Source organism: Dermacentor variabilis, chromosome 2 (genome assembly GCF_050947875.1).
Source record: "Dermacentor variabilis isolate Ectoservices chromosome 2, ASM5094787v1, whole genome shotgun sequence".
Lineage (NCBI taxonomy): Eukaryota > Metazoa > Arthropoda > Arachnida > Ixodida > Ixodidae > Dermacentor > Dermacentor variabilis.
The window spans coordinates 171,060,168-171,070,107 of NC_134569.1; positions in this window are offsets into that span (position 1 = coordinate 171,060,168).

Sequence of the window (9,940 nt, forward strand, 5' to 3'; positions counted from 1 at the left end):
CCATTGATGGCCAAATTCAGGCTTGCATATTAACCTGGGAAGTTTGGATAAGTACAGAGTTAATTGCCGCGCAGAGCATGAGGCACTGAATTATCAGGCAAGTGATAAGCTTTCAGGTCGACATGTACTAGGCCTGCATCTTCAAGTCTCTCGCATGACACAGCCTGTAACATTGCGGAGATATTTTCTCAGTTGTGGTCTATGGTTTGTCCCACTTAGGCCCTAGTGGAGCTGCAAACACCCTTGAAGCATCACTGATTGGGTGCATGCGGTGTAGAACGAATCTGGCAACCTGAAATTCCTGGATGCAGCAAGATCAATTGTACTGCACAGCGTACTCTATAGGTACGACATATAAGTGTTCCCATGCAGCTCCTAGAGCATCACACAGTCGAAGGCGAAGCAAATCTGGGAAGGTTGATCAGCTGTGGCCCTCAAGAACAACACTGAGACCACTGGGTTTAAGCTTTCCCCAAAGTGAGACTAGCTTAGACTGTGCCACACACTATGAGCAGTAGTTCTTCCAGCAGCCGGCGAGAGGCACCCGATAACTTGAAGTCGAGAGATTGCGATGAAAGGGTTACATGCATTTCAGATATAATGTCCCCTCCCATCTTTGATTGAATAAGCAGTCTGTTTTTACCGGGACATGTCTAACAAATCCCTTCTAGCCTCATCGCTAGTTACACATGGAACTTCTGTATCCTGTCTCTCACTACATGCAATCAAGCTTACATAGCTGCTCTGGGTACTGTACGGTTAGGTATATAATTCCTCTGCTGGCCTTTACTATATCATAGAATATACCGACGACACTGCCATGCTTATCTTTTACTGCATACATCATGCTGTTTCCTATGTCAAGCTTCGTTCTCACTGATTTCATGCTGCCCTCGTTCTTTACTGCTTTCCCAATCTTTCCGATATTGTGATTTTTTAATAACACTTTCCTTCTTCGTTTATAAACTTTGACAGATCAGCCACTTCTATCCACTCTCTTGAGTTGAAACACTTTCATGCTTTGTCGTTTCTTTATTAGGTTCTTTGTTGCTGGGGGGAGCTTGCCTATCCGCGGTATTGTCACCTTACCTTGAGCTTTAGTTGCAGCCTCTGAGAGTGGTACAGTTACAGTCTCATTCGTTATCTCTGTTCATCTTCCTGTTCTAAAGCTACATATCTGCTTGCAAGCGCTAGCCCGAATTCGTACACTCTTCCCCTGATGGCTACACAAACACACATGCTATGACTGTGCTATCGAAAGCTGAGTTCATTTATCACTCGACAGGACAACAGGGAGAGCGGGTCCCTTCTGTGTTCCTAAAAGAAGCGACTGAGTGAGGGGCCACTTGGGCAGCTTTATGCGGCACAGTGATTGTATGGCCATCAGTCATCGTGCTGGGCTCACTGGAGAGCTCTTTAAGCTTTTTTTCTTTTATCACATGACGGCCAGCCCCACTTTTAGTGACGTGATGAGTCACCTTTCTTCCATACAAAGTAATGCTGCGCTGGACGTGCATATTGAACGGTTCATGTAAGAAGCACTATAAATAATTATTTGGGTTGCTTTCGAGAAATAGAGGCTCCGTACGCTAATTATGGAGTCGACAGCTACCGAAAAGAAGCAAACAACAAAAAGTGGGATACAGAATTGGTGTCAGTACTCCTTTGAGTATGCTTGCTCCAAGTGTGATGCCGTAGCAAAAAAGAAGAAAAAAAAATCAGGTCTGTAGCGGTAGTGGCACGGTAAACCTTTTGCAACTTTCAGTGCAACCTGTGTAGCTTGTCCACTTAATTCGGTCAGCGTGTCTGCAATAATTGGTGTAACCATTTACCTGATGAAGGGCTGCTTTGCACTGGATGTCGAAACCCAGTCAGTTTATTCACAGAGCTTGTGATCCGCGAGTGTCTGGCCCGCGACACTGTCCCTTGGCAAATGTGTGCGTCCATAACCTCGTGTTCTCCACTTTGACTCGAGTGGGAAGCAGCATGTGCTCTTGACTGGCGTTCACTCTGCCTCAGTGACACTCCGCGGTGGCTCCCGAGTGAAAATTTGGTAACAAGATGCTCCAGGTTATCTACTTGAATGCATTGGCAGGGTGTCTGCCATCAGGGAAAAACTGACGTTTTCAGAGGATTTGTCAGTTCTAGAAAATTCGGGGGGAAAAAATTTATCAGGGAATTTTGACCCCAGTTGTTTCGAATCGGGAGGAACTTGGCATAACCTCACTAGTTATGAAGAAAACAAGGTCTTCAACTGAACATACACCATCTGCGAATAATGGTGTCGTTTACCGGTTTTGTGAAAGTGAGCCTGGCCAGTTAGTCAAAATATTATGAAACGCATGATTCAGTAAAATCTGTCAGTGCATTCCAGCTGACTTGCACGTGGTAGCAGCTGTGGACATTTATAAACTGGTGTAGCAACTTGTCAAGCTATAAACTAGCATTTTTTTTTTGTTCGCACTTGAACTTCTGGTGTCACAGGCTGCCAGGTCTGCAGCCTAGAACTTGTGAAGCATGCATGTTATATGTGCGTGCATAATTTGTTGGGTTCGATGATATCCAGCAGAGATCTGTCATGCGTACCATGGATGCACAGCTGGCAGTCAAGTGGCTGGCTTGGGTGTAGCCCCGTTTGTGTCAGGTAGTGGTGCCTTGATGAGTGCACTCTGACACAAAGAAGTAGTTTAATGATAGGAAAATGTAGAGAGGTCAGCCGGAAAATGGAGCATCTGGCCTGCTACTCTACGTAAGGGAAGAGGGGAAGAAAAAGGGTCACAATGGAGAATGATAATGGGAGGAACGAGGGGAAGGACACATTGCATAACTTTTATCACAAGCATGAGTCTAAGCCTGTGTTGCCTAAGAAACGTGAAAGAGCACGCATTGTCTCTGTCATCTGCCAACTCTGTGGCATTGCGCCTAGCATGAGGTCCTCCGACAGTGGTCCATTGTGTAAATGCCTCAAGGTAGCTGCCATTGTCAGTCTTTCACGTACATACTCAGGGCACACCAAGAGCACATGGTGTATAGTCTCTACAACGCCACACACTGAACAGTCCGGCAAGTCTGTCCGTCCAATTATGTGCAAGTATTTGCGCGTGAAAGCGACGCCTAATTGTAGTCTGTGTATCAGGCATGTATGAGGGCGTAGAATTCCACGCAGAACAGGAAATTGCATGTCGGGATCCAGCCTTTTAAGGTGGACGTGACAATCGTCGGGCTGGGCCCAGCATCTTCTCGTCGCACTCCTCATTAAATCCGACAGGAGGCATGTGATGTCCGGTCTGGAGAAGGGCACTACAGTTCGCAGGCCATTGCTGAGGGCGCGCCTTGCTGCAGCATCGGCCATCTCATTACCATTGAGCCCACAGTGTCCCAGGATCCATTGGAACACTATGCGATGGTGTCTTTCTTGAGCGCATGAAAGTAGCTCGGTGATCTGCAGTGCCAGAACCTGATATGCAGTGTGGTGCTGAAAGCATTCCAGAATTTGCAGCGCGGGTTTTGAGTCCGTGAAATTGCAACACTCTTGAGGTCTTTCCCCACAGATGTGGTGAATCGCTTCCCGAATAGCCACAAGATCTGCAGCGGTCGATGTATAATTATGATCTAAAATGGAACCTCGAGTCATCTGTTGGGCTGGTATCACCACAGCTGCTGTCGATGCCTTTGGTGATGCGGGGCCGTCCGTGTAAACATGAACATGAACACTTCACAAGAGGTGTGCTAGAGGTCCACGAGGGATGAAAGGGCAAGTCATGCCGAACGCTGGCCATTGGTCTGTAGCCAATAGATAGGTCGCAGGAGACACTGGATGGGAGGTTTGTTCACCGAGGAATTATAAGTGCGCATGTGGAGTGGCGAAGGACTTCCTGTTTTGATAGCCATGCAATTTACTAGGTGTTGCGGGAAGAGTGGCAGTGGACACATCACTGAAAGTAGCTGACTGACTGCGTCTGCCTGAATGCCTGAATGAGCGCATCCAGACAATTTGCACTATGCATGCTAATGTTGACACTTTGCTATGCACTTTTTCTGTGAAAGGTAATCCATTCAATGCCTTATGAATGTCTTTCACCGCTTGGGCCTAATCTGTGCTTAATTGTAAATGCGAATGTTGGATTGAATGTGTGCAACTGGATCAAAGGTGTGCCTGCCAAGCAGCTTCTAGTTGAAGGAATGACCCAAAAGTGTTATTTAAAAGCAGTGTCTTGTTCAATCCAGGGGTGGCACTGTGCTTTGCCTGGTGGGTTCAGAAAACTTCCGAGTCAGGGTGGTCTGTCTGTGAATATGAGGAATACTTGCATTCTTCTGCTTGGTTTGCTGCCTTGACTTCTTGAATTGCTGGGCAGTTTGAGACAAGTACCTGTTGTGCTACAGTTTAGTTGGTGTGTATAGCGCGGTTTCAATTGTGACAGTTTTCAGTGGAATACTGGGACAAAGCCACGAACAGCAGCGTTAGTAGCGACTACTTGCCAGACTCGGCTCAGTGAAGCTTTATTGGCACTTATTGCAATTTGTGGCTACATACTCTTATTCACTGGTTTAGATGTTCTCAAAACAATATATACTACTAACTGTCATACTTTTCCTCACCAAGAAGTGCTGCACAATGGAAGGTCGTTCCAGCATAAGGATATATATGCTGGCAGGCTAGCTGGTTTCACATGGTTATGTAAGTTATACAAACTGTACAAACAACAAACGAATCACAAACATGTTGTGGCACTAGCGCATGTCACCAGTGCTGCAATTTATGTTTACATTCCAGTAATCCTGCTGAAACCCACATGCATTGACTAAAACTCTTGAGTAGATGTTTTTTGACAGTTTTTGAGCTATGGTTTTGTTACTGGATGATTTTAGTGGCTTTTGAAGGTGCTGCGACCTTGGAGACCATGTGTAGGCTTTTCCCTTGAGCCTGCCATTTCCTAATGTAATTGCCACTGACTCCATAGTACAATGCATGATGGTGCAAATTTAGCAATGTTGTAGTGACACCTCTACGGAGTGGATGTTGGTGGTATGCACACTTAAAACTGCACCGCCATTGTACCACATGAAAGGGAAAAATTGACAACCATCTGAATTGAAGCACGAATCTGCAAAGGAAGCCCGAATGGGTTTCTCAGGAAGAAAGCCTTGCAGTTGAAGAAAAATTTGTCGTGGTCTGAGATTTTTCTTCAACTGTGAGACTTTCTTTCTGAAAAACCTGTTTGGGTTTCCTTTGTAGCTTCATGCTACAATTCAGGTGGATGTCAATTTGTCCTTTCATGTACTGACGCAAAGGCGTCAAATGGCTCATTGAGCAAGAAAGCCGGTGTCTGTAGCAGAGAAATGGCACCTAAATTCCCACTGGCTGTGCCACGTCATGAGTGTGCCTCGACGGAGTTCCTATTGAATGCGACACCACAGCACGAGCATGCCTGGATGGAGCATAGCAAGCGAAAGAGCGCACCTGCTGCCGCAGTAGCCCGCCAGGCGTTGTGTGAGAGGAGGGGGCATCACCGCATCAGTGGCATGTGGCGTTGGGCTGCAGGCTGCCGCTGCTGCCTGCTGGCATGGGCAGCACGTACCGCTGCCTTACATTGCTTACAGCACAAAACTCGAAGGATCGCTCTGTGTGGTGTTCAATTATAAATTAACGTTTTTCGATTCACAACTCGTAAGAAGTGCTTAGGTGTTCTTGGAATTTTTTTTTCCTCCACCTTGCAGGCTTCCGCAGAACCAATTTGCCACATTCATTGTACCACACATCTCACATTGCCCTATGAAGTGGACAAGAACTCCTTTCATGCATGTGCCCGTGTCTTATCATTCTGCCAAAAATATGCACGAGTCAATTTTGTCAATTATATTTATTGACGTATGCTGTGCAGGCAACATTTACTGCTTTTCTGTAGCTTTACGATTCCTGAAACATGCACAGAAGTTGCAAAAATGCATGCACATATTATTCAAGCAAATCTGCTTTGGTAATACTGCTCCTGGACCTGCCATTTTTAAAAAAAATTGTTCTCCATGGTGAATGTTCACATGTTTCTGCAATCTTGCGTATTTCCCTCGAGTACCGAGAGGGTTCTGCTTGGGTGATGTTGGTGTGGTAGTCGTTTGTTGCCTGTGTCAGATAATCTTGCTGAAAGCTCTTGAAACATTTGCGCTTTTTCTCGTTTTCGTCAGTGGAGCATTGGTGCAGCTAGTACACTTGCAGTGCTGGTTGGAGAGCATGCACCTGTAGTAATTTGCTTGCATGAGTGTGAATTCATGTAAACACCTTTCTATATTTGCATGCAATCAGTACAGAAATCTAAGGTACACTTGTGTGATATGTAAGGTCAATTCCGACTTCATAATTGAGTCATTTCTTAATGCTTGGTGCTAAGCCTTGCTGACAGGTTATAGAGCCCTGAAACACTTCTTGAGCATAATAAGAAAACAATGCTGATCTGTCGTAGAGGCTGATGTGAACATGTGAGCCAAATATTGCTGCATTGCATGCCACATAGAATTTACAATCTCCTGTAAAATGCAGCGAAAATTGCTTGCTCCCATTTTGGCCATGTCGTCATGCAGCATCATCGAAAGCAACTTGACACACCAACACTATTGGCTGATTTCATGATTGCGCATGCATTCTCAGTAATGCATATATAATTGTTGATTTTCAGTTAAATAAACAAAAACATATACATGTGCAATCGCAAACAGACAGAAAATCATTTGCTCTTTGCACTGCACATTGCTGCGCGCGGCCTCCAACATACCAGCTATGTGCTGCATAGCGTAGTCTGCCGCAGGGTGCCGCAACAAGGCCTTTCACCGCCACGACACCCACCTTTTGGTCGAGTCTTTGCCCTCTTGGTTTCTTGACGGTGTGGCTTCCAGCGTGCGAGCTGAGACAGAGAGAGAGAAAGCTGGGTACTGGTGCGGTAACTCCGCTTATAGTTGAAGGATTCAAAATACTTTTGCACCACGACATTTGTGAGACGGCGTCCTTTAATAGTGAAGCCATTCTATGATTAGTTGAAAAAGTGTTTCAGGTCCCCTTTAAAGGGGCACTAAAGGCAAATACTAAGTCGACATGAACTGTTTAAGTACCATTCCAGAAATCTCGAAACGCTTGTTTCGTGCCAAGAAAAGACTTTGAAGCATCCGAATACCTTTTTTCAAAATTCGTATCTCCCACCACCTAACCGGGGGAGTGGTGGCGTTGCATGCGCCATCACCACCGTTTGCTGCCATCGGTGAGTAAAACGGCGCCCAACAGACGGTGGTACTGAGCTAAGACAGAGCGGTGGATTCGCCGCTGTGGCTGATTTTTGGTGAAGTAGTGTAGACCGTTCGGGCATCCCGCGGCATCACATGGAAGTTGAATTATCTGCTACTCGCAGTTTGTGCGAGTTTCGCGTGCCAGCAAAACCAGTGCATCACTAGGCAGTAATGAAACTACTGAAACGCGAAAGCGTGGGAGGCGCGGAGTCGAGCGAAAAAGAAACCTTTCGACCGCCCACGTCTTTGTCAAGAGTAATTTCAATTAGTTCATTTTTCTGAAAATGAAGTAGAATTGGACAAGTAGCATTTTATCTTGTCTTATAATACAAGTAAGTTTTCTGCAACGATTGGTTGAGTAATACTGATAAAGTGCCTTCGTCATCGGGCAAGTACTTGAATTTCCCGGGGGAGTCTCTAATCATGGCCAGCATTTACCTCAAGTTCTCAACTATTAAGGCTCTATTTGTGATAATATTGATGTCTTAGAGATTCTCGAGCACTAATCTATCACTTTAGCTTGACTTAATATTTGCCTTTAGTGTCCCTTTAAGCAATCTTGGCTTGGGCAAACTGTAGTCATAAGCATCATTGTTTTAACTCCCCATAAAGTATCTTTGTTGTTATGGGTACAAGAAGCATTTGGCAAGTGATGTCATATTTACCAGTTTCAGAATTTTTCCTATACAAGGTGTTCTTTCACAAGAAGTTAACACCTTTCAGCAGTCGCCTGCGTTCGCTTCGCAACCTGTTGCGCACATCCACTTTTCCTGTTCCCTAGTTCAATTCGTTTTCAAAGTACATAGTGCAATGGATACATGTACTCGTAGTTTACCTAGTTTGAACAATGCTTGACTGCAAGAATTTAGTGCAGCAAAACCAGAACAGAGACATAGGACCATTGCTTTCTATACTGCTTATCTGTATGGCATTCTGCTGGTTTTCTCTGCACCTGAGAGACACAAAATTATGCCAGAGCAAATATGGTCAGCTTGTTTAAAGGCTTCTACAAGAAGCATGCCAGGCGGCATGGCAAAGATCCCTCTAGTTTGGTATGCAGTGAGGCCCAGGTATGTGGAATTCTAAAAGGAACATAAAAATTGTTCGACATTTCGGGAGTGTGATACACCAATGTATGTCAATGCAGTCCACTTGCTGCCTCCCTCTATTTCTGATAACTTTCTGCGGCTGCTATAATCCTCGGCTTCAGGTTTATCAAATGCGGGGCTTCGACCACGATTCGGTTTTGTGCAGTGAAACCATGCACAATATGCACATGCCCATTGCACAGATCAGTCACCTTTGCACATTGCATCCACTTGATGTGTGACCACCAGCTATGCGACCACTGGGTTGAAACAGCCATTTTGTGCCCATGCTGTGTACCAGATGCAGCGTACAGACTTTGTAAAAAGTACACGATCTTCTCCGTGCCTTTGTCGTATATGTCGTTTGGCTGAGTTGTGCAAGTTCTCATAGCTCTCTGGAACTCTGGATGGTAAGTACGAGAGTTCTTTTCATTCCACAGGTCGTTGGAGCTTATGACATGCCACTGCAACTTCCTTCAACAGCCTGCAGTCAGCTTGGTGGTCACACGCAACGTAACTTGTAAACTTTTGACAAACATCGTACCAATGAAGGTCCACAGAGCATATAAATCATATGACACCTCAGCAGCTATTACTGGTCACCTGTTAACAAAAAGGACATAGAGGCATTAGGTACGAGCATGACTTATCTTCTAAGGCCTTACACACAGCTTATTGCATGCGCAGTGGCTATGGCGTCGCACTGCAGGTTCAGTCCTGGCCACAGCAGCTCCATTCCGATGGGGGCGGAATGCAATAATGCCTGTGTACGGCGCATTGGGCGCACATTAAAGAACACCTAGTGGACAAAATATAATCTGGAGCCCCCCACTACGGTGTGCCTCATGATCAGATCATGGTTTTGACATGGAGAAACCCAGAATTTAATTTTAATTTATTGCATATGTTTAAGTAGCGAACAATCTCCAATTGCTGGCCTTGGTTCAATGTCTAACCAACCATCCACGAAGCACTGAGCACTCCTGATTCAAGTTTATTGCATGTAGGACTGATTGTGGTAGCTCAGACTGGCGCAAGTGCGACGCGCGTGCTGAAGTGAAAGCACACCTTAGAGGGTCACAACCATGTTCTTAGCTAAATGTATCGAAAGTGCCAGCAGATGGCTTTCTTAGAGAGTCCGTGATGCACCTCAACCTTTACATGCACTTTTCAAGGGAGACATTCCTGCTGTTTAATATAGGTAATAGTTCATAATATCTAGGCTGAATGTTAACAGAATCAGTAGTGGCAAGTTTCACTGCATTGAAGGGCATCTTCATCAGCCATTGTGCTCGGGAGCATGCAAAGGTCAAGGTAAAAATGATGTTGGTTTAAGTGCACAGTGCACGGTCTAGGCACATAGGCCATGACCTGAGAATTTCTAATTTTAGATAAGATCTTAAAATGAAGCAGGACATGGGAGTCCTATAAGCATATTAAATGGAAAGGAAGCAGCATTTTAGACTGCCTTTCTCATATGATTCACTGGTGCAAATCCTCCGCTTGTAGCATATGCTGTTATTTCAAAGAGAAGAGAGAACTCGTGCTGTGCTTGTGCATCCTATTAGGTGCACTGTTAG